The following is a 24,198-nucleotide window of genomic DNA, read 5'->3' as shown; positions in this document are numbered from 1 at the left end:
TAACTGCTATTTGTACCCATTAACCATCTCCACTACTTCCCCCACCCGACTATGCTCCCCAGCATCTGGTAACCATCCTTCTACTCTCTCTCTTTCCATAGTTCAATTGCTTTAATTTTTATCTCCCACAAATAAGTGAGAACATATGAAGTTTCGTCTTTCTGTGCCTGGCTAACACTTAACATAATGACCTCCAGTTCCATCCATGTTGTTGCAAATGACAGAATCTTATCCTTTTTATGGCTGAATAGTATGCCGTTGTGTATATTTATCACATTTTCTTTATCCATTCGTCTGTTGATGGACACTTAGATTGCTTCCAAATGTTGGCGATTGCGAATAGTGACACAATAAACATGAGAGTAGAGATATCTCTTCAATATACTGATTTCCTTCCTTTTGGGTATGTATCTAGCAGCGGGATTGCTGGATCAAATGGTAGCTCAATTTTTAGTTTTTTGAGGAACCTCCCAACTGTTCTCCATAGTGGTTATACTAATTTACATTCCCACCAACAGTGTACAGGGTTTTCCTTTTCTCTACATCCTCACCAGCATTTATTATTACCTATCTTTTGGATAAAAGCCATTTTAACTGGGGTGAGATGATATCTCATTATAGTTTTGATTTGCATTTCTGTGACCATTAATGGTATTGACCATATTTTTATATGCCTGTTTGCCATTCGTATGTCTTCATTTGGCAAATGTCTATTCAGACCTTTTCTCATTTTTTGATCAAATTATTAGATTTCTATCCATAGTTGCTTGAATTCCTTATACATTCTGGTTATTAATCTCTTGTCAGATGGAATCTTTCACTTCTTTTGTTAAATTAATTCCTAGGTATTTAATTTTTTGTGTGGCTATTTTAAATGGGGTTACTTTTTTATTTCTTTTTCACATTGCTCAATGTTGGTATATAGAAATGCTACTGATTTTTGTATGTTGATTTTGTATCCTGCAACTTTACTGAATTTGTCCTAATTACTTTTTGTGATATCTTTAAGTTTTTCCAAATATAAGGTTATATCATCAACAAGCAAGGCATTTGAATTTTCCCTTACAATCTGGATGTCCTTTATATCTCTCTCTTGTCTGGTGGCAGTGGGCATCCTTATTGTGTTCCCGATCTTAGAGGAAAGGCTTTCAGCTTTTCTTTATTCAGTATGATACTAGCTGTGGCTCTGTCATATGTGGCTTCTATTATGTTGAGGTATTTTTCTTCTATCACCATTTTTCGCAGGTTTTTATCATGAAGGGATGTCAGATTTTATGAAATGCTTTTTTTGGCAACAATTGAAATGATCATATGTTTTTTGTCCTTCATTCTCTTGGTATAACACATTGATTGATTTGTGTATGTTGACCCACTCTTGTATCACTGGGATAAATCCCACTTGGTCATGACTAATGATCTTTTAAATGCATTGTTGAATTCGGCTTGCTAATATTTTGTTGAGGATTTCTGCGTTAGTATTCATCAGGGATATTGGCTTGTAGTTTTCTTTTACTGATGTATCTTTGTCTGGTTTTGGTATCAGGGTAAAACTGGCCTAGTAGAATGAATTTGGAAGTATTCCTTCCCCTTCTATTGGAATAGTTTGAGTGGGATTTATATTAGTTCTTTAAATCTTTGGCAGAATTCAGCAGTGAAGCCAATGGGTCCTGGGCATCTCTTTTTTTGAGGACTTTTTATTATGGCTTTGATTTTATTAGTTGTTATTGGTCTGTTCAGGATTTGGATTTCTTCCTTGTTCAATCTGGCTAGGTTGTATTGTCTGGGAATTTATCTATTTCTCCTAGATTTTCCAATTTCTTGGCATAAAGTTGCTTTCTCATAGTAGCCACTAATGATCCTTTCAATTTCTGTGGTATCAATCGTAATGGCTCCTTGTTCATTTCTGATTTTATTTATTTGGGTCTTCTTTTTGTAATTCATTGGTCTGCCTAAAGGTTTGCCAATTTTATCTTTTCAAAAAAAAAAAAACACAACTTTTTGTTTCATTGATCCTTTGCATTTTTTCTTTATTTCATATTTTTCTGCTCTAATCTTTATTATTTTTTTCTTCTACCAATTTTGAGTTTAGTTTGCTCTTGCTTTTCTAAATAAATGATGCATTCTTTAAGATGCATCATTACATTATTTATGTGACGCTTATCTTAGTTTTTGATGTAGGCACTTATATTTATACACTTTCCTTTTAGTACTGCCTTTGCTATATCCCATAGATTTTGGCATATTGTGTTTTCATTATCATTTGTTTGAATAAAGTTTTCAAATTTCCTTCTTAACTTTTTAATTGACCCAGTGGTCATTCGGGAGCATATTTGTTTAATGTCCATGTGTTTGCATAGTGTCCAAGATTCCTCTTGTTATTGATTTCTAGTTTTATTGCATTGTGGTCAGAGAAGATGTTTGATATTATTTCAGATTTTTTGGAATATTTTAAAATGTTTTGTTATCTAACATGGTCTGTTCTTGAGAATGATCCATGTGTTAAAGAGAATAATGTGTATTTCCAAGCTGTTGAATGAAATGTTCTGTATATACCTATAAAGGTCATTGGTTATATAATGCAGATTAAGTCCGATGTTTCTCTGTTGATTTTCTATCTGGGAGATCTGTCCAGTGCTGAAAGTGGAGTGTTAAACTCTCCAGCTATTATTGTATTGGGCCTCTCTCTCTTTAATAATATTTGCTTTATGTATCTGGGTGCTCCAGTAATGGCTGCATATATATTTACAATTTTTATATCCTCTTGCTGAATTGACCACTTTATTGTGATATGATGTACTTCTTTGTTTCTTATAGTTTTTGTCTTACAATCTATTTTGTCTTATATAACTACTCCTGCTGTTTTTTTGGGTTTCCATTGGCATGAAATATGTTTTTTCACCCGTTTATCTTCAATCTATATGTGTCTTTACAGGTAAAGTGTGTTCCTTGTAGGCAACAGATCATTGAGTCTTTTTAAAAAAATTTTTTGTAGTTACTTTATTTTGTTATTTTTTATTTTAATTTTATTATTATTATACTTTAAGTTTTAGGGTACATGTGCACAACGTGCAGGTTTGTTGCATATGTGTGCATGTGCCCCATTGGTGTGCTGCACCCATTAACTCATCATTTAGCATTATATATATCTCTTAATGCTATCCCTCCCCCTTCCCCCCACCCCACAACAGTCCCCGGAGTGAGATGTTCCCCTTCCTGTGTCCGTGTATTCTCATTGTTCAATTCCCACCTATGAGTGAGAACATGCAGTGTTTGGTTTTTTGTCCTTGCGATAGTTTGCTGATAATGATCGTTTCCAGTTTCATCCATGTCCCTACAAAGGACATGAACTCATCATTTTTTATGGCTGCATAGTATTCCATGGTGTATATGTGCCACATTTTCTTAATCCAGTCGATCGTTGTTGGACATTAAGGTTGGTTCCAAGTCTTTGCTATTGTGAATAGTGCCGCTATAAACATACATCTGCATGTGTCTTTATAGCAGCATGATTTATACTACTTTGGGTATATACCCAGTAATGGGATGTCTGGGTCAAATGATATTTCTAGTTCTAGATCCCTGAGGAATTGCCACACTGACTTCTACAATGGTTGAACTAGTTTACAGTCCCACCAACAGTGTAAAAGTATTCCTATTTCTCCACATCCTCTCCAGCACCTGTTGTTTCCTGACTTTTTAATGAAGGACATTCTAACTGGTATGAGATGGTATCTCATTGTGGTTTTGATTTGCATTTCTCTGATGGCCAGTGATAGTGAGCATTTTTTCATGTGTTTTTCGGCTGCATAAATGTCTTCTTTTGAGAAGTCTCTGTTCACATCCTTCGCCCACTTTTTGATGCGGTTGTTTGTTTTTTTCTTGTAAATTTGTTTGAGTTCATTGTAGATTCTGGATATTAGCCCTTTGTCAGATGAGTAGGTTGCAAAAATTTTCTCCCATTCTGTAGGTTGCCTGTTCACTCTGATGGTAGTTTCTTTTGCTGTGCAGAAGCTCTTTAGTTTAATTAGATCCTATTTGTCAATTTTGGCTTTTGTTGCCATTGCTTTTGGTGTTTCAGACATGAAGTCCTTGCCCATGCCTATGTCCTGAATGGTATTGCCTAGGTTTTCTTCTAGGGTTTTTATGGTTTTAGGTCTAACATGTAAGTCTTTAATCCATCTTGAATTAATTTTTGTATAAGGTGTAAGGAAGGGATCCAGTTTCAGCTTTCTACATATGGCTAGCCAGTTTTCCCAGCACCATTTATTAAATAGGGAATCCTTTCCCCATTGCTTGTTTTTGTCAGGTTTGTCAAAGATCAGATAGTTGTAGATATGCAGCATTAGTTCTGAGCGCTCTGTTCTGTTCCATTGATCTGTATCTCTGTTTTGGTACCAGTACCATGCTGTTTGGTTACTGTGCCTTGTAGTATAATTTGAAGTCAGGTAGCATGATGCCTCCAGCTTTGTTCTTTTGGCTTAGGATTGACTTGGCGATGTGGGCTCTTTTTTGGTTCCATATGAACTTTAAAGTAGTTTTTTCCAATTCTGTGAAGAAAGTCATTGGTAGCTTGATGGGGATAACATTGAATCTATAAATTACCTTGGGCAGTATGGCCATTTTCACGATATTGATTCTTCCAACCCATGAGCATGGAAAGTTCTTCCATTTGTTTGTATCCTCTTTTATTTCATTGAGCAGTGGTTTGTAGTTCTCCTTGAAGAGGTCCTTCACATCTCTTGTAAATTGGATTCCTAGGTATTTTATTCTCTTTGAAGCAATTGTGAATGGGAGTTCACTCATGATTTGGCTCTCTGTTTGTCTGTTATTGGTGTATAAGAATGCTTGTGATTTTTGCACATTGATTTTGTATCCTGAGACTTTGCTGAAGTTGCTTATCAGCTTGAGGAGATTTTGGGCTGAGATGATGGGGTTTTCTAAATATACAATCATGTCATCTGCAAAGAGGGACAATTTGACTTCCTCTTTTCCTAATTGAATACCCTTTATTTCCTTCTGCCTAATTGCCCTGGCCAGAACTTCCAACACTATGTTGAATAGGAGTGATGAGAGAGGGCATCCCTGTCTTGTGCCAGTTTTCAAAGGGAATGCTTCCAGTTTTTGCCCATTCAGTGTGATATTGGCTGTGGGTTTGTCATAGATAGCTCTTATGATTTTGAGATACGTCCCATCAATACCTAATTTTTTGAGAATTTTTAGCATGAAGGGTTGTTGAATTTTGTCAAAGGCCTTTTCTGCATCTATTGAGATAATCATATGGTTTTTGTCTTTGGTTCTGTTTATAAATGCTGCATTACATTTATTGATTAATTTTTTTTTTCTGAATCCATTCAGCCATTCTATATCTTTTAATTGGGTAATTTAGTCCACTTACATTCAATGTTATTATTGATAAACAAGGACTCGCTCCTGCCATTTTGTGATTTTTTTTCCTGGTTGCTTTGTGGTCTCTCTTCCTTGTTTTCTTTCTTCCTATCTTCCTTTTAGTGAAGGTGATTTTTTCTGGTGGTATGATTCAGTTTTGTTTTTTTTTAATTTTTGTGTTATTTGTTTTAATTTTTTTTAATTTGAGGTTATCATGAGGCTTGTAATTACTATATTATAAATGATTATTTTAAGCTGAAAACAACACTGATTGCATAAACAACCAAACAGAAAACTAATAAAATAAAACCCTACACTTTTAACTTTGTTCCTCCACTATTTAAAATTTTCTTGTTTCTATCTGTATCTTATTGTAACTTCTCTGTCTTGAAAAGTTGTTGTAGTTCTTATTTTTGACTGGTTCGTCATGTAGTCTTTCTACTTAAGATAATATTAGTTTACACATCATAATTATAGGGTTATAATATTCTGTGTTTTTTTTTTCTTTCTGACTGAAAAACTCTAGCATTTCTTGTAGGATAGATCTGGTTGATGAAATCCCTCCACTTTTGTTTGTCTTAGAAAGCTTTTATTTCTCTTTCATATTTGAAAGATATTTTCACTGGATATTCTATTCTAGGGTAAAAGTTTGTTGTTGTTCTTCTTCTTTTCTTGCTTCGGCACTTTAAATATGTCATGCTGCTCTCTCCTGGTTTGCAGGGTTTCCAGTGAAAAGTCTGCTGCCAGATGTTTTGGAGCCCAATTGTGTGTCTTTTTTTTTTTTCTTTTTTCTTGCTGCTTTTGGGATCTTTTTTTTATCCTTAACCCTTGGGAGTTTAATTATTAAATGCCTTTAGGTACTCTTCTTTGGGTTCAATCTGCTTGGTGTTCTATAACCTTCTTTTACTTGAATATTGATATCTTTCCCTAGGTTTGGGAATTTTCTCTGTTATTATTCCTTTGAATAAACTTTCTACCCCTATCTTTTTCTTTACCTCTGCTTTAAGACCAATAACTCTTAGATTTGTCCTTTTTATTCTATTTTCTAGATCTTGTAGGTGTGCTTCATTCTTGTTCTTTATCCTTTTGTTTTCTCTGGCACCTTATTTTTAAATAGCCTGTCTTCAAGCTCATTAATTCTTTCTTTTACTTGCTCAGTTCTGTTATTGAAAGACTCTGATGCATTGTTCAGTATGCCTGTTGCATTTTTTCAACTCCAGAGTTTCTGCTGATTCTTTTTAATTACTTCAATCTCTTCATTAAATGTACCTGATAGAATTCTGAATTTCTTCTGTGGTCTCTTGTATTTACTTGAATTTCCTCAAAACAGCTATTTTGATTTCTCTGTCAGAAATGTCACATATCTCTATTTCTTCAGGATTGGTTTTTGGTGTCTTATTTAATTCGTTTTGTAAGGTCATGTTTTCCTGGATGATCTTGATGGCTGTTGATGTTTGTTGGTGTCTGGGCATTGAAGAATTAGGTATTTATTGTAGTCTTCACAGATTGGGCTTGTTTGTACCTATTCTTCTTGTGAAGACTTTTTAGGTACTTGAAAGGACTTGGGTGTTGTGCTCTAAGCCGTATCTGCATCAGGGTCCACCAAAAGCCTAGTAATGCTGTGATTCTTGCATACTCATTGTGGTACTGCCTTGGTGGTCTTGGGTAAGATCCAAAAAACTTCTCTGGATTACCAGGCAGAGATACTTGTTCTCTTCCCTTATTTTCTCCCAATCAAATGGGGTCTCTGTGGTGACCTGCCTGGAGTTGGGCATGAGGAGACACAAGCAACACTGTCGCCACAACCACTGGGAAAGCACTGGGTCAGAATTGAAGCTAGAACAGCACTGAGTCTCAACAAAGGCCCATGGTAACCACTACCTGGCTACTGCCTATGTTTACTCAAGGCTCTAGGGCTCTACTATCTGCAGGTGGTGAAGCCAGCTAGGCTTGTGTCCTTCCCTTCAGGGCAGTGAGTTTCCCCAGGCCTCAGGCAGATCCAGAGATGCCATCTGGGAGCCAGGAACTGAAGTCAGAAACTTTAGAAATCTACCTGGTGCTCTATTTTATTGAAGGTAAGGTGCTGAAACTGCAAGACAATGTCCGTCCCACTCTTCCCTGTCCTTTCCACAGACAGAGGAGCCTCTCACTTTGGTAGACACACAGGGAATACTGCCAGGCTATTGCTGATGCTCCCACAGGCTAAAAGACTGATCAGCAAGCTTATGGTAAATGCTGTCAGGCATGGGATTCACCCCTCAGTGTAGTGGGCCACCCTCTGGACCAGGGCAGACCTAGAAATACCATCCAAGAGATAAGGCCTAGAATCTGAGACCCCCAAGAGCCCACTTGGTGCTTTGTCCCACTGTGGCCAAGCTGGTCTCTGAAGCCAGCATTTCTCAAATATCTTACTCAAGGTCCATGGTGTACTACCTGGGTATTGCTGTTGGTTCTTCAGTGACCAAGGGCTCTTTAGTCAGCAGGTAATTCATTCTTCCAGGACTAGGTCCTTCCTTTTCAGGGAGTGGGTTCCCTTCTGGCCCAGGGTGTTTCCTAATATGTTGTCTGGGAACTAGTACCTGGAATGGGGGCCTCACCTTGTGGGTGAGCTTATATTCAAGATGTAAGACAAAGTCCTCTTCCCTCTTCCCTCTTCTCTCCTTAAGCAGAAAGAAGGAGTGACTTATTTTTAAATTTTTTCTGTAAGCTACGTTGCCTGGTGTTGGGGAGGGACAGTACAAGCACTTCCTTAGCCATCCTGGCTGGTGTCCCACATCCACTGTCTCTGAGCCTAGGACTTGCCTAGCAATTACAGTCCTTATGGCCTAGAATGCCTTTCTAGTTTATTTGGTACCCCAGAGCACTTTAGCCCATCGTGGCGAGGCTTGACATAACCCAAGTTTCAACCGCTGGGATGGACAATTCTCCTCCGGTTAGGAGTGGTTTAAATGCTCCCTTTGTGTGTGGGCATTGTCTGAGTTTAGCCCAGTTCTGATGTTTACCATGACAGAGCAGTACTGAGTTCAGTGCAATCAGTTCAGCGGCACTGGGTTCCACAATCAGTGTACTGTGTCTCCCCAGAGCACACATATTCTCCACACCATGGAGGCCACTGCTTGAGGATGGGGGAGAAGTAGTATCAGCAATTCAATACTGTCTTTTTTACCATCTTCAGTGCTTCTTGGTGATATGAAGTAAAACCAGGTAATGTGATTGCTCACCTGCTTTTTGGTTCTTATGAAGGTGCTTTTTTTGCATAGATGTTAAATTGCTGTTTCTGCAGGGGAAAGGAGGAAACTGGTGAAGGCTTCTATTTAGCCATATTGGTCTGCCCCATCTGGAATGTTCTGAGAATATTTAAACTTTAGGTTGTTGTCTACTGAGGCCTGATCTTTGTGCTTTATTATGAGGTCATTCCAAATAACAGCTGAAAAAAGAGATGCCACCTATAATCTATCTTGTTAACTGAGGTTTCAATCTGATCTCCTTATAAAGCTTCCTCTTCCCAGTCTCTACTTGTCCTCGTTTCAGCTTAGGTACACAAAATAAAGTGATTATTTCAACCGACAAGGATCCAAGTTATGACACTCTTGCTAACTTAGATTTTTGGCTACAAAAAATGAAAAGAAAAAAAAAAAAGAGTAAGAGGGCCAGGTACAGTGGCTCACGCCTGTAATCCCAGCACTTTGGGAGCCCAAGCGGGCAGATCATGAGGTCAGGAGATCGAGACTATCCTGGTCAACATGGTGAAACCCTGTCTCTACTTAAAAAAAAAAAAAAAATTAGCCAGGCATGGTGGTGCACACCTGTAGTCCCAGCTACTTGGGAGGCTGAGGCAGGGGAATTGCTTGAACCTGGGAGGTGGAGGTTGCAGTGAGCCAAGATCGCACCACTGCATTCCAGCCTGACAGGCTGGTGACAGAGCAAGACTCTGTCTCAAAAAAAAAAAAAGAGTAATAATTATGAATTGAAGATACTGGTGAGTCTTAGGCATTTAGAGTATTAGCATACTGAAGGAAACAACCTGGAGAGATAGGAGTAGTGGTTGGTGAGGAGGATGTTTCAGTTGAGTTCTTAAATAAATAGCACTTATTGGTAATTAACAAGCATAGATCATAGCACTTACTGGTAATTAGCAAGCATAATATGATCATGTGAGTTTCTGAGGTATGTAGAGAACCATAACATTGAAGAAGAGGACAAGTAGCTGAGAGGCCAGGACTGAAAGTCATCAGTGTGGATAATGAAATTACCAAGGATTTTGATGAGAGTGGTTGTGGAGAAATTATCATTAAGTCAGTCTCAGGGAATAAGTAGGGACACTAACGAGTCTAAAAAAGGTTATAATTATGGAGAAAGTTAGTGAGTACAACAAGAAGGGTTTGGAGAACCAAAGTCATAAAATTTTGTGGAAGTGAGAGGGAGAAAGAGCTTAGAAATGACTAGCAGGCCCTGTGACAGTTCTTGAGAAGTCAGATGGACACCTCCATGTCTAGGCCTTTGCAGGAAGAACGTAATAAAGAAAACAGCCACCACTTAAGAGAACATTAGGGAAAGCAGTATCCTTAGTACAGAGCCAGTTTCAATTAGTGAAAAATATTAATGAGAATGTCGAGACTAAAGGCGTAGGAAGTTCCACCAAAACTGACCATGAGTTTCAAAGAATTACCGTGCATGGGTTCCAGGATATATATAGGTCATATAACTGAATGAAATTTGTTATATATAGGTTATATATATGTGTGTATATATAGGTATATACATATATAGGTATATATAGGTTATATATATGTGTATATATAGGTATATATACACACATATATATGTATATATATACGTACATATATACATATATGTACGTATATATAAAGGTATATATATGTTATATATAGGTTATATAACAATGAAATTTGAGAGTGATGGTAACACATTTGGGGTTTAAATCCTAGAAACTCATTATGCAAACATAAGAAACTAGAAAGATTTGTATAACACTCTCTGTTTCACAGAAATATATTCTAGAATGTGCAAGTGATTACTTGTTTGGGAATAATTGGATTTGGGAATATAATGATTTGATTGATGGTATTTTGCTTAACTGAGATCATCTACTTATAAATTAACCAACATTTAAATACTTAGCATACAATAAAATAGATTCATCAAAACTCTTTTAAGAATATTTTAATATTTTTTATTTGATGTAAATCCATTGCTTTTCAGCTGATATTTTATATCCTAATTATTTGTGCATATTTTTAATGCAGAAGGGATAAGATGGGAGGGTGAGGTTGACTCTACATTGATTAATAAATTTAAGAAATAATTTTCTGAGAGAGAATGAGGGTTTTGTGTGTGTGTGTGTGAGAGAGAGAGAGAATGTGGGTGTGTGTGTGTGAGAGAGAAGGAGAAAGAAAGAAAGAGAGAAGAGAGAGAGAGAGACAGAGACAGACACAGAAAGGAAAGTGGAAGAGATACCTTCAGGATGTTTTTGATTACTGAGCTAAGCAAGCAGTGAGTCACTTTTAGTAACAGAAAAGAGAAAGCTGGCAGCTACTGAATAGAGTCAGCTGGTTAGAAGAGGTCAGTCAGTCAGAGAAAGAGAGGACGTCTAACAATAGCTGCCTATGTTACATGGCATTTGAAATTACTGAGATAAGAGGCCTTGGCAAATGACACCTTGGTTGCTTTATTTATTGATGGAAATAAAACATTTTATAAGAAGTAAGTTGATAGTGAGAGTTTGGTATTCATTACTTTTAAAAAGGATAGACATGTCTTAGTGATCTAAGCTTAAATTTACATAAAATGTGAGAATAAATAACTTCTGAACATATTATAAATAAAAAGTGAAGCCTACATGATATTAGTTATACTTATTGTGATAGCTCAGACCAAATTGTACATAATTGTCATGAAGAAAGAAATTAACGTGTCAAATTATACTTCCATTTTGAAAAGCTCTTCAATGCTTTACCAAGATGCTTTTGAATAGTAATATCAGTTTTTCTGTGAAGTAATAGGTTAATCATTCAAAAAGGGAAACTTAAGCAGAGAAAAGGAAAAATTAGACAGTGACAGACATGATTCAAACTGAAGTCCGTTAAATGCCAACCAAGTGTTCTTTTAAAAATTTTTAAAAAGTATAAAAATATAACAAATTTTAAATAACTACTGCTTATGTACCTGGTGGTTTCAGAAGGTAATGAAATGAAGAAATTATGATTAAGAGAAACTTTACATTTATTATGTAAATGTGAAAGATAAGCATAAAGTATAGCTTTAGGTATATGCCACCAATTTCTGAGCCTTTACAGAACTTTGTATGTCAAATATGCTTGTTTTTCATTATCTCCAACTTTTGCAGGTATTAAATTTCACGTACCTCTGATCTAAGTCATTTGTCACATGTGCATCTAATTTTCAACAAGAAAAGATTATTTTGATATATCAAAATGATCATTTTATTTTTCCTTGTGTATTCATATTTTGTGCCTTTACAGCCACTTCAGTAGGAAATCAGGAATTATATATGCTGTTAGATCTGCTATATTTAATTCCCATATTTTAAAATATATAAATAAAAATAACTTAAAATCATAAAACTACTAAAAAATGAAGACAATGTTAAAATCTTGCAGTTTTGTGCTTTTAATATATTAAACATTAACCGAGATTCACAAATATAACTGTATATATTTACTACAAAAAGTATAATAAAAATCAATGGGAAAAATCTCTAGAAAGAATCAAAAACAACTATTATGTTTTTACGCATTTACAACATAATGATTCTACATAGCCTATGTGACAGACTTACTATACTTGGTGCCCTGGAGCTTATGAAGATGAATTAGACACTGATCCCTTCCTTCTAGGTGCATAAATTCCAGTAAAGTAAATAATTCATAAGATAAATAAGCATAAGCTTGTTAGATAAGGAGCCATACATCAGGAAGTGGTAGATAAAATGTTACAGGCATTTTGAAAAAAAAGGCATAGTTTCTTCTGGGCAATCTGGAGAGGCTTTTTGGAATATTTGGCATGAAGATGCTTATCAAAGGTTAGATAGTTTTTGGAGTTGAAGACAGTATCAAAGAGTGAGAGTTAACCCACCAACAAAGTGATGATAAAGAGAGTTAACTAAAATGCTGAGAACAGAAAACTAAGCTGAGTGGGAGAATCAGAGATGTGAAACAGAAAAAAAACAAGGTTGGAAAGTCGTTGGACTTTGTTCTGTAGGTGATGAGAATCTTTGAAGATTTTAAACAAGGCTGTGAGACAGTAAGAGCTGTACATCAAGATTAGTTCTGTAAATATGGAATACTTTCCTAAGTGGGGCATTATTTTTGAAAATTTTAAAAGTAAAAAGAAGGAATTTAAATAAATAATAGATAGATTAGATGGAGAGATAGATAGTTTATATCTCCTTACCTAGAGCAGAAGCCACTGAGTCACAAAGTACTAGGAACACTTAAAAATTAATCAAGAAAAATTGTTGGAGGATGAGTGAAAACTAGGCAGAGATTGGGTAAGCCCTATAAGTCTGCAGTCTTAGCAGGAAGAACCCACTTTATTCTGTGTTTCACCTCCAGAATTTCCAGCAGGTTCTCACAGTAAATCTCTGAGAAAGATTCCTTCTTGGTTCTAGCAGGTGGAGGGAAAGAGTAATCATGGCTAAACACACTTAGAATATTCTCCACAACAAGACTTAGTTTCCAGTAGAAAAGACCTTATAAGAGTTGCGTTACAGGTCTGGGATAAAGGCATTCCTGCCCCTAATAGATACTCTAGGTTTTCTGTCACACCTAAGATAAGGTGTTGGGAAGGAAGCTGTACCACAGGGACACATTTATGAAGGTCACAGGCCAGAGACACAAGCACACTAAAAGATTAAGGTTAATTATGCATTATTTAGTTTGCTGTTTTTGTGTTAATTTGCTTAGAATAATGGGCCCCAGCTGCATCCATGTTGCTGCAAATGACATGATTTGATTCTTTTCTATGGCTACATGGCATTCCATAGTGTATATGTATCACATTTTCTTTTTCCATTCCACCATTGATGATCACTTACATTGATTCCATGGCTTTACTATTGTGAATAGTGTTGTGATGACATGAGTGCGTATGTCTTTTTGGTGAAATGATTTGTTTTCCTTTGGGCATATACCCAATAATGGGATTTCTGGGTCAATAGGCTCACTACCTAGGTAAGAGGAACAATTGTACCCCAAGCCTCAGCATCATGCAATATATCAATGTAAGAAATAACAAATCTGCACATGTACCCCTTGAATTAAAAATTAAAGTTGAAATTAAAAAAAATTAATTGTAAGGTGGCAGACTGCTTCCACTCCACACATCTTACCATGACACCTGTAAGACTCCAGTAGAATAATAATAGTAGATTACAGTGAAAAGCAATGTAAGACACAGATTTTTTTCTGAGGAGCAGTATTAACAGAAGCCTAATGTCAAGAAAAAAGAAAAAAAAAATGAAGATACTAGAGAAGATTTACTGATATACCAAGACAGGTAATAAAATGAATCATATAAAATACTCAAAGCTTGAGAATATAAGTTCTCATATAAAACTGAGAAGGCAAAAAACAAGAGACTTAAAGAAAAATGGCATGCAACAACTAGAAGGCAGTTATTTAAATGTTAGATATTAACCCAAAGCCCAACTATATGGTGGTTCTTAGAAACTCAACTTAAATATAAATATATAGATAAGTTAAAAGTAAAGGAATTAAAAAATACATGACATGCTAACTCTAATGAAAATAAAATAATAGTAACTATATATTAATTTTAGATAAAGTCACCTTCAGAATAAGTAAAATTATTAGGGATAGAGGAGGCATTACACAGTGATAAAGAGATCAATTTTCTAAGAAGACATAACAATACTAAACATGTATGTACCACACAACAGTGTCAAAACATGTAAGGCAAAAACTGTTGGAATGAAAAGAGAAATAGATGTATCCGTTGCTATAGTTGAAGATTTCAACATTCCTCTTTCAGTAATTGATGTATCAAGCAGGCGGAAAATCAACGAAAATACAAATGAATGTACAATAGTATTAATCAACTTGATGTAATTTACATATTTAGAATACTACATCAAGGAACAGCAAAAAACACATTCTTCTCAAGCTCATATGGAATACTCATGACAACAGACTATACTCTGGACTAAAAAACACAACTTATCATACATTTAAAAAATAAAAATAATTGAAAATATGTTCTCAGATTATAACAGAATTTATTATAAATCAGTAACAGATAGGTAGTTGGAAAAATCCCCAAATATTGAGAGACTAAAGAACATACTTCTAAATCACATATGGGTCAAAGGAGAAGTATCAAGATGTTTAAAAAATAATTAGATCTAAATAAAAAATGAAGTTACAACTTACCCAAATTTGTAGGATGCAGCAAAAGAAATGCTTATAGGGAAAGTGATCATGCTGAGTATCTATGTCATCAAAGATATTCTAAATTCAAGAATCTAAGTTTACACCTTAGGAAAATTCGAGAAAGTATTGTATTCTATTCTCTGACTAATCCTAAAGTAAGCAGTAGAAAAAAATAACAACTGCTTTTAAAATAGTTTATTAAAATATAGTTTGCTGGGATTTTGATTTTGATTGCACCGAATCTGCAGACAAAAATGAGAATAATTGGCATCTGAATGATATTGAAGCTTCCTATCTATGTACATGAAATATCTCTGCATTTATTCAGGTCTTTTTATGGCTTTCTTCAAAGATTTATAGTTTTGCACATAGAAAGCCAATAGCTATTTTGTTAGATTTATGCCTAAGTATTCCATTGGTTGATAATATTGCAAATGGTTTTGTTTCTTTAGAATCAAATTCTCATTGTTCCTTGAAAGTATATAAGAAAGCCAGTAACATTTGTATATTATCCTTGTATGCTGTGTTTCCTTGTATTCTTGCTTATTAGTACTAGGAATTTTTATTTCGTTGCATTTACTAATAAAACAAGCATGCTAGTTCTTTCTTTTTAGAAGGTCATTAATTATTACAATAATTATACACACATACATGCACATATCTATATATATAGATAGATATATTCAGGTTCTTTAATTTCCTCATGCAAGTTTGGGAGGTTTATGTCATTCACAGAACTGAATCATTTTGACTAAGTTATAAATTTTGTGAGTACAGAGTCCTTCATACTATTTGTTTATTATCCTTTTGATGTCCATGTGTGAGTAGTAATTGATTCCTCTTATATTTTGATATTGTTAACTTGTTCTCTCTCTCTCTCTTTAGTTACTACGGCTACCATTTTATTTTTCAAATAACATTTAGGTGTTAATTTTATCTACTGTTTCCATTTTGAATTTCATTTCTGCTCTAATTTTTGTAATTTTTTTCTATTGCTTGCCTTAGGATTAGTCAGAGAATAGAATACAATACTTTCTCTGGTTTTCTTAAGGTGTAAATTTAGATTATTGAATTTAGAATTATCTTTGATGACATTACTATTATTCAACATCCTACTGGTACAATAAGACAAAATAATAGAATAAAAAAAGAAGTGAAAGTTATGTAGATTCACAAGGAAGAATTAAAACCATCTGTGATGATTCATTTTATGTGTCAGCTTGACTGGGCCAGAGGGTTCCCAGATATTTGGTTAATCATTATTCTAGGTGTGTCTGTTAGGGTGTTTCTGAATAAGATTAACATTTGCATGATAAACTGAGTAAAGCAGATTGCCCTCCTCAATGTGGGTGGGCCTTATCTAGTTTGTTGAATACCTGAATAGAATTAAAGGCTGAGTAAGAAAGAATGCCTTCCTCTGACTGACTGTCTTCGGGCTGACAGTGGTCTTTCTCTGCCTTCAAACTTGGATTCAGACTGGAACTTATACCATTGTCCACTCAAACTCAAACTGGATCAATACCATTGGGTCTTCTGGGTCTGGACTTCTAAGGTCCATAATCATGCGAGCCAATTCCTTAGAATAATCTCTTTCTCTCTGTGTTTTTCTCTATGTACATTATTCTGGAGAACCCTGAATAATACATTATCTTTGTTATTCTATGACAATGTCTTGTATATAGAAAATATATATGAATCTAATAACAGTAATGAGAGAAGACATAATTTACTTTGTTTCTGATCTTAAAAGGAAAGTGCCTAGTTTCACATCATTAAGTATAATACTAACTCTAGGGTTCCTGTGGATATTATTTATCAAGTTAAAATGTTGACTTCTATTCCTAGTTTGCTCATAGTGAGCAAATTCACATTATGAATATAATGGCTGGCTTTGTCAAATATTTATTCAGCATTAATTGATATGATTGTTAGATTTTTTTTTCTCTTTACTTTTTGATATGGGTGGATTACATGGATTGATGTATGAATTTTGAACAAGCTTGCATACTCAGAATAAATTTCATTTTGTCAGGGTATATACTTATTTTATATGTTGTTGATTTTTACTTGATAATATTTAGTTGAGTGATTTTACACATATGTTTATTAGTGTGTGTGTGTGTGTAAATTTGTTTATACTCACAATGAAAAGAGCTCAACAGTGAGCAGGAAGAAAATAATGTGTGTATATTATATTTTTAAAATATTGTTACATTTTTGCTCATGCAGTACCTCAGCTGATAGTCCTCCTCTGTCTTCTTATAATTTTTCTGAATTATTGTATTTTTAATTTTAATAAATGGTCTCATTTCACATGTATTGTCACATGTATTATACTTGATATTAAATACAAAATATTTGCAGGGAGTTTAAATTTACCTCTATTTTATATTTACCAAAAATCTGTTACTGAAAGTTAAGTCACTGTGGCAGATGCAGTTTAGGAAAACTATGGATTTCTTCTAGCCTAAGAATTCTTAGTCTATTTACTCTGTACATGCATGCTATAGTATGAGGTAAAGGCACATAAGTACCATAAAAATATGGAGACTAAATTCTCTTGAAGTTTGGAAGAAATCAGAATGGGCTTAATAGAAGAGTCATCATTTGACATAGACCAAAGATTGTATATTGAGATTCCTCAAGGATCAAGAACCAGAAATACCATTTGACCCAGCAATCCCATTACTGGGTATATACCCAAAGAATTATAAATCATTCTACTATAAAGACACACACACACTTATGTTTATTGCAGCAATGTTCGCAATAGCGAAGACTTGGAACCAACCCAAATGCCTATCAATGATAGACTGGAGAAAGAAAATGTGGCACATATACACCATGAAATACTATGGAGCCATTAAAAAAGGATGAGTTCATGTCCTTTGCAGGAACATGGATGAAGATGGAAACCATCATTCTCAGCAAACTAACACAGGAACAGAAAACCAAACACCATATGTTCTCACTCATAAGTGGGAGTTGGACAATGAGAACACATGGACACAGGGATGGGAACATCATGCACCAGGGCCTGTCAGAGGATGGGGGGTTAGGGGAGAGAGAGCATTAGGAGAAATATGTAATGTAGATGACGGGTTGATGGGTGCAGCAAGCCACCATGGCACGTGTATACCTATGTAACAAACCTGCATGTTCTGCACATGTATCCCAGAACTAAAAGTATAATAAAAAAAAATAGAAAAAAAAGCAGTTTTATGTTCACCACAAAATTGAGTGGAAATTACAGAGAATTGCCATAAACTCCCCATTTCCACACACACACATAACCTCCCCCACTCGACATCTACACCAGGGTTATATTTGTTACAATTGATGACCCTACATTGACACATATCATCACCCAAAGTCCATACTTTATATTAATGTTCAGTCTTGGTATCGTATGTTCTATGGATTTGGACAGTTGTATAATAACCTGTATCCACCATTATAGCACAATACAGAATAATTTTACTGTCCCAGATATCTCTGTATTCTGCTTATTTGTCTTTTCTCTCCTGCTAAACCCTGGCAAACCACTGATCCTTTTACTATCTCCATAGTTTTGTCTTTTCCAGAATGTCATTTAGTTGGCATAATACAGTATATAGCCTTTTCAGATTGGCTTCTTTCACTTCTTAATATGCATTTATGTTTCATCCATGGCTTGATAGCTCATGTTGAATAACATTCTATTGTCTGAATGTACATTTATTTATCTATTCACCAACTGAAGGACATTTTGGATGCTTCCAAGTAGTTGCAATTATGAATAAAGCTGCGCCCATGTATGGGTTTTGATAGGAACAATTTTCAATTCATTTGGGTAAGTACCAAGGAGAACAATTGCTGGATTATATGGAAAGAATACATTTAGCTTTATTAGAAACTACCAAGGTATCTTCCAAAGCAGTTTTACCATTTTGCATTCCCACCAGCAGTGAATGGGTGTTCCTCTTGCTCCACATCCTTCTCAGCATTAGGTGTCAGTTTTTTAGATTTTCGTCCTTCTAATAGATGTGTAGCAGTATCTTGGTGTTTTAATTTACAATTTCCTAATGATCTATGATGTTGAGTATCTTTTCATATGCTTATTTTCCATCTTTATTTGTTTCTTGGTAATGTGCCTGTTCAAGTCTTTTGCCCACTGTTTAAATTACGTTTTTTGTTTCTTTTTCCTTAAGACTTTTTGTAACAAACCTTTATTAGATTTATTTTTTACAACTATTTTCTCCCAGACTCTGGCTTATTTTCTCATTCTCTTTAACAAGATATTTTTTTAAATATAGAAAAACTGATTCAAAACGTTAGTTTAAATTTAGCATAGTCGACACAATACTGAAGAAGAAAAACAAAGTTGCATAACTCAACCAGATTAGAGGTCTTACCCTATAACTATGGTATTCAAAACAGCATGATACGGGCAAAAGCAACAGACACATAGGTCAATGGAACAGAGTAGAAAGCCCCAAAATGGACCAAATCAAATATTATCAGCTGGTCCCCAACAAAGAAGTAAAGTCAATTTAATGAAGAATGGAATAGTATTTTGAACAAATGGTGTTGGAACAACTTGAGGTTCAATGGCAAAAAAAAAAAAATGAATTTAGACACAGACCTTTCATTTTTTACAAAAATTCCTCAAAGTGAATCACAGACCAACATGTAAAAGACAAAAGTATACTACTTCTTGAAGCATACAGATGAGAAAATATACATGACCTTGGTTTGTTTGATAAAATTTTAGCTATGACACTGAAAGCATGCTCCATTAAAGAAAAAAGGAAAAATTTGGCTTTATTAAAATTAAAAACTTCTGTCTTGTATAAATCACTATCAAGAGAATGAGAATCATATGCCACAGATTGATAGAAAATATTTGCAAAGCACATTTATACTAAGGACTCGTATCCATAATATACAACAGGCATTTACAACTGAACCATAAGAAAACAAGCATATTTGTAAATGGACACAAGATCTGAACAGACACCTCACCAAAGATGATATAGAGATGTCAAATAAGAATATAAAAAGGAGTTCAATATCACTTGTCAATATACAATTGAAAATTAAATCACCAATGAAATACTATCTATACACCAGTAAGAATGGCAAAAATCTAAAAAACAGACACCATCAATTGTTGGGAAGATTGCAGAACAATAGGAATTCTCATACATTGCCATTAGACATGTAAAGTATTATAGCCACTTTGGAAGACAGTCTGACACTTTCTTACACAGTTAAATATACACTTATGATAGGATCTATTGATCATACTCGAGTGTTTAGCCAACTGATGAGAAAACTTTTATCTACATAAGACTTGCACATAAGTGTTTATAGTAGCTTTATTTATAATCATTAAGGGTGTGGAGCCAAGATGGCCGAATAGGAACAGCTCCGGTCTACAGCTCCCAGCGTAAGCGACGCAGAAGACGGGTGATTTCTGCATTTCCATCTGAGGTACCGGGTTCATCTCACTAGGAAGTACCAGACAGTGGGCGCAGGAGAGTGGGTGCAGCGCACCATGCACGAGCCGAAGCAGGGTGAGGCATTGCCTCACGCGGGAAGCGCAAGGGGCCAGGGAGTTCCCTTTCCTAGTCAAAGACAGGTGACAGACAGCACCTGGAAAATTGGATCACTCCCACCATAATACTGTGATTTTCCGACGGGCTTAAAAAATGGCACACCAGGAGATTAAATCCTGCACCTGGCTTGGAGGGTCCTATGCCCACGGAGTCTTGCTGATTGCTAGCACAGCAGTCTGAGCTCAAACTGCAAGGCAGCAGCGAGGCTGGGGGAGGGGTGCCCGCCATTGCCCAACCTTGCTTAGGTAAACAAAGCAGCCTGGAAGCTCAAACTAGGTGGAGCCCACCACAGCCCAAGGAGGCCTGCCTGCCTCTGTAGGCTCCACGTCTGGGGGCAGGGCACAGACAAACAAAAAGACAGCAGTAACCTCTGCAGACTTAAATGTCCCTGTCTGACAGCTTTGAAGAGAGTGGTGGTTCTCCCAGCACACAGCTGGAGATCTGAGAACGGGCAGACTGCCTCCTCAAGTGGGTCCCTGACCCCCAAGCAACCTAACTGGGAGGCACCCCCCAGTAGCGGCAGACAGACATCTCACACAGCCGGGTACTCCTCTGAGACAAAACTTCCGGAGGAATGATCAGGCAACAGCATTTGCAGCTCATGAAAATCCGCTGTTCTGCAGCCTCCGCTGCTAATACCCAGGCAAACAGGGTCTGGAGTGGACCTCTAGCAAACTCCAACAGACCTACAGCTGAGGGTCCTGTCTGTTAGAAGGAAAACTAACAAACAGAAAGGACATCCACACCAAAAACCCATCTGTACGTCACCATGGTCAAAGACCAAAGGTAGATAAAACCACAAAGATGGGAATAAACAGAGCAGAAAAACTGGAAACTCTAAAAATCAGAGCACCTCTCCTCCTCCAAAGGAAGGCAGCTCCTCACCAGCAATGGAACAAAGCTGGATGGAGAATGACTTTGATGAGTTGAGATAAGAAGGCTTCAGACAATCAAATTACTCTGAGCTACACGAGGATATTCGAACCAATGGCAAAGAAGTTAAAAACTTCGAAAAAAAAATTAGACGAATGGATAACTAGAATAACCAATGCAAAGAAGTCCTTACAGGACCTGATGGAGCTGAAAACCAAGGCACGAGAGCTACGTGACGAATGCAGAAGCCTCAGTAGCTGATGCGATCAACTGGGAGAAAGGGTATCAGTGATGGAAGATGAAATGAATGAAATGAAGAGAGAAGAGAAGTTTAGAGAAAAAAGAATAAAAAGAAACAAACAAAGCCTCCAAGAAATATGTGACTATGTGAAAAGACCAAATCTACATCTGACTGGTGTACCTGAAAGTGACGGGGAGAATGGAAACAAGTTGGAAAACACTCTGCAGGATATCATCCAGGAGAACTTCCCTAATCTAGCAAGAGAGGCCAACATTCAGATTCACGAAATACAGAGAACGCCACAAAGATACTCCTTGAGAAGGGCAACTACAAGACACATAATTGTCAGATTCACCAAAGTTGAAATGAAGGAAAAAATGTGAAGAGCAGCCAGAGAGAAAGGTCGGGTTACCCACAAAGGGAAGTCCATCAGACTAACAGCGGATCTCTTGGCAGAAACTCTACAAGCCAGAAGAGAGTGGGGGCCAATATTCAACATTCTTAAAGAGAAGAATTTTCAACCCAGAATTTCACATCCAGCCAAACTAAGCTTTATAAGTGAAGGAGAAATAAAATACTTTACAGAGAAGCAAATGCTGAGAGATTTTGTCACCACCAGGCCTGCCCTAAAAGAGCTCCTGAAGAAAGCACTAAACATGGAAAGGAACAACCGGTACCAGCCACTGCAAAACCATGACAAATTGTAAAGACCATTGAGGCTAGGAAGAAACTGCATCAACTAATGAGCCAAATAACCAGCTAACATCATAATGACAGGATCAAATTCACACATAACAATATTAACTTTAAATGTAAATGGACTAAATGCTCCAATTAAAAGACACAGACTGGCAAATTGGATAAAGAATCAAGACCCATCAGTGTGCTGTATTCAGGAAAGCCATCTCATGTGCAGAGACACACATAGGCTCAAAATAAAAGGATGGAGGAAGATCTATCAAGCAAATGGGAAGCAAAAATAGGCAGGGGTTGCAATCCTAGTCTCTGATAAAACAGACTTTAAACCAACAAAGATCAAAAGAGACAAAGAAGGACATTACATAATGCTAAAGGGATCAATTCAACAAGAAGAGCTAACTATCCTAAATATATATGCACCCAATGCAGGAGCACCCAGATTCATAAAGCAAGTCCTGAGTGACCTACAAAGAGACTTAGACTCCCACACAATAATAATGGGAGACTTTAACACCCCACTGTCAACATTAGACAGATCAACGAGACAGAAAGTTAAAAAGGATACCCAGGAATTGAACTCAGTTCTGCACCAAGTGCACCTAATAGACATCTACAGAACTCTCCACCCCAAATCAACAGAATATACATTTTTTTCAGCACCACACCACACCTATTCCAAAATTGACCACACAGTTGGAAGTAAAGCTCTCCTCAGCAAATGTAAAAGAACAGAAATTATAACAAACTGTCTCTCAGACCACAGTGCAATCAAACTAGAACTCAGGATTAAGAAGTTAACTCAAAACCGCTCAACTACATGGAAACTGAACAACCTGCTCCTGAATGACTACTGGGTACATAAAGAGATGAAGGCAGAAATAAAGATGTTCTTTGAAACCAGCGAGAACAAAGACACAACATACCAGAATCTCTGGGACACATTCAAAGCAGTGTGTAGAGGGAAATTTATAGCACTAAGTGCCCACAAGAGAAAGCAGGAAAGATCCAAAATTGACACCCTAACATCACAATTAAAAGAACTAGAAAAGCAAGAGCAAACACATGCAAAAGCTAGCAGAAGGTAAGAAATAACTAAAATCAGAACAGAAATGAAGGAAATAGAGACACAAAAAAACCCTTCAAAAAATTAATGAATCCAGGAGCTGGTTTTTTGAAAAGATCAACAAAATTGATAGACCGCTAGCAAGACTAATAAAGAAGAAAAGAGAGAAGAATCAAATAGATGCAATAAAAAATGATAAAGAGGATATCACCACCGATCCCACAGAAATACAATCTACCATCAGAGAATACTACAAGCACCTCTATGCAAATAAACTAGAAAATCTAGAAAAAATGGATAAATTCCTCGACAAATACACCCTCCCAAGACTAAGCAAGGAAGAAGTTGAATCTCTGAATAGACCAATAACAGGCTCTGAAATTGCAGCAATAATCAATAGCTTACCAACCAGAAAGAGTGCAAAACCTGATGGATTCACAGCCGAATTCTACCAGAGGTACAAGGAGGAACTGACACCATTCCTTCTGAAACTATTCCAATCAATAGAAAAAGAGGAAATCCTCCCTAACTCATTTTATGAGGCCGCATCATCCTGATACGAAAGCCTGGCAGAAACACAGCCAAAAAAGAGAATTTTAGACCAATGTTGCTGATGAACATTGATGCAAAAATCCTCAATAAGATACTGGCAAACCGAATCCAGCAGCACATCAAAAAGCTTATCCACCATGATCAAGTGGGCCTTATCCCTGGGATGCAAGGCTGGTTCAACATACGCAAATCAATAAATGCAATCCAGCCTGTAAACACAACCAAAGACAAAAACCACATGATTATCTCAATAGATGCAGAAAAGGTCTTTGACAAAATTCAACAACGCTTCATGCTAAAAACTCTCAATAAATTAGGTATTGATGGGATGTATCTCAAAATAATAAGAGCTAT

The 24,198-nt window shown here is 36.2% G+C and overlaps 1 protein-coding gene across 6 annotated transcripts in view; it reads left to right on the top strand.

Annotated features, from left to right (window-relative positions):
* SPOCK3 (SPARC (osteonectin), cwcv and kazal like domains proteoglycan 3) overlaps positions 1-24,198 on the top strand; it is a 501,843-nt gene that overhangs the window by 135,204 nt on the left and 342,441 nt on the right. The window contains exon 1 of one of the 6 annotated variants that reach the window (XM_032148878.2): positions 8,477-8,589. The exons of the other annotated variants lie outside the window; for them this stretch is intronic. The gene's annotated coding sequence lies outside the window, so the exon portion shown is untranslated. Of the gene's footprint in view, positions 1-8,476; positions 8,590-24,198 lie in introns of those variants that run through there. 6 annotated transcript variants of the gene reach the window in all.

This window comes from Hylobates moloch, unplaced genomic scaffold (genome assembly GCF_009828535.3).
Source record: "Hylobates moloch isolate HMO894 unplaced genomic scaffold, HMol_V3 SCAFFOLD_3, whole genome shotgun sequence".
Taxonomy (NCBI): Eukaryota; Metazoa; Chordata; class Mammalia; order Primates; family Hylobatidae; genus Hylobates; species Hylobates moloch.
This window is presented reverse-complemented; position numbering and strand designations above follow the sequence as displayed.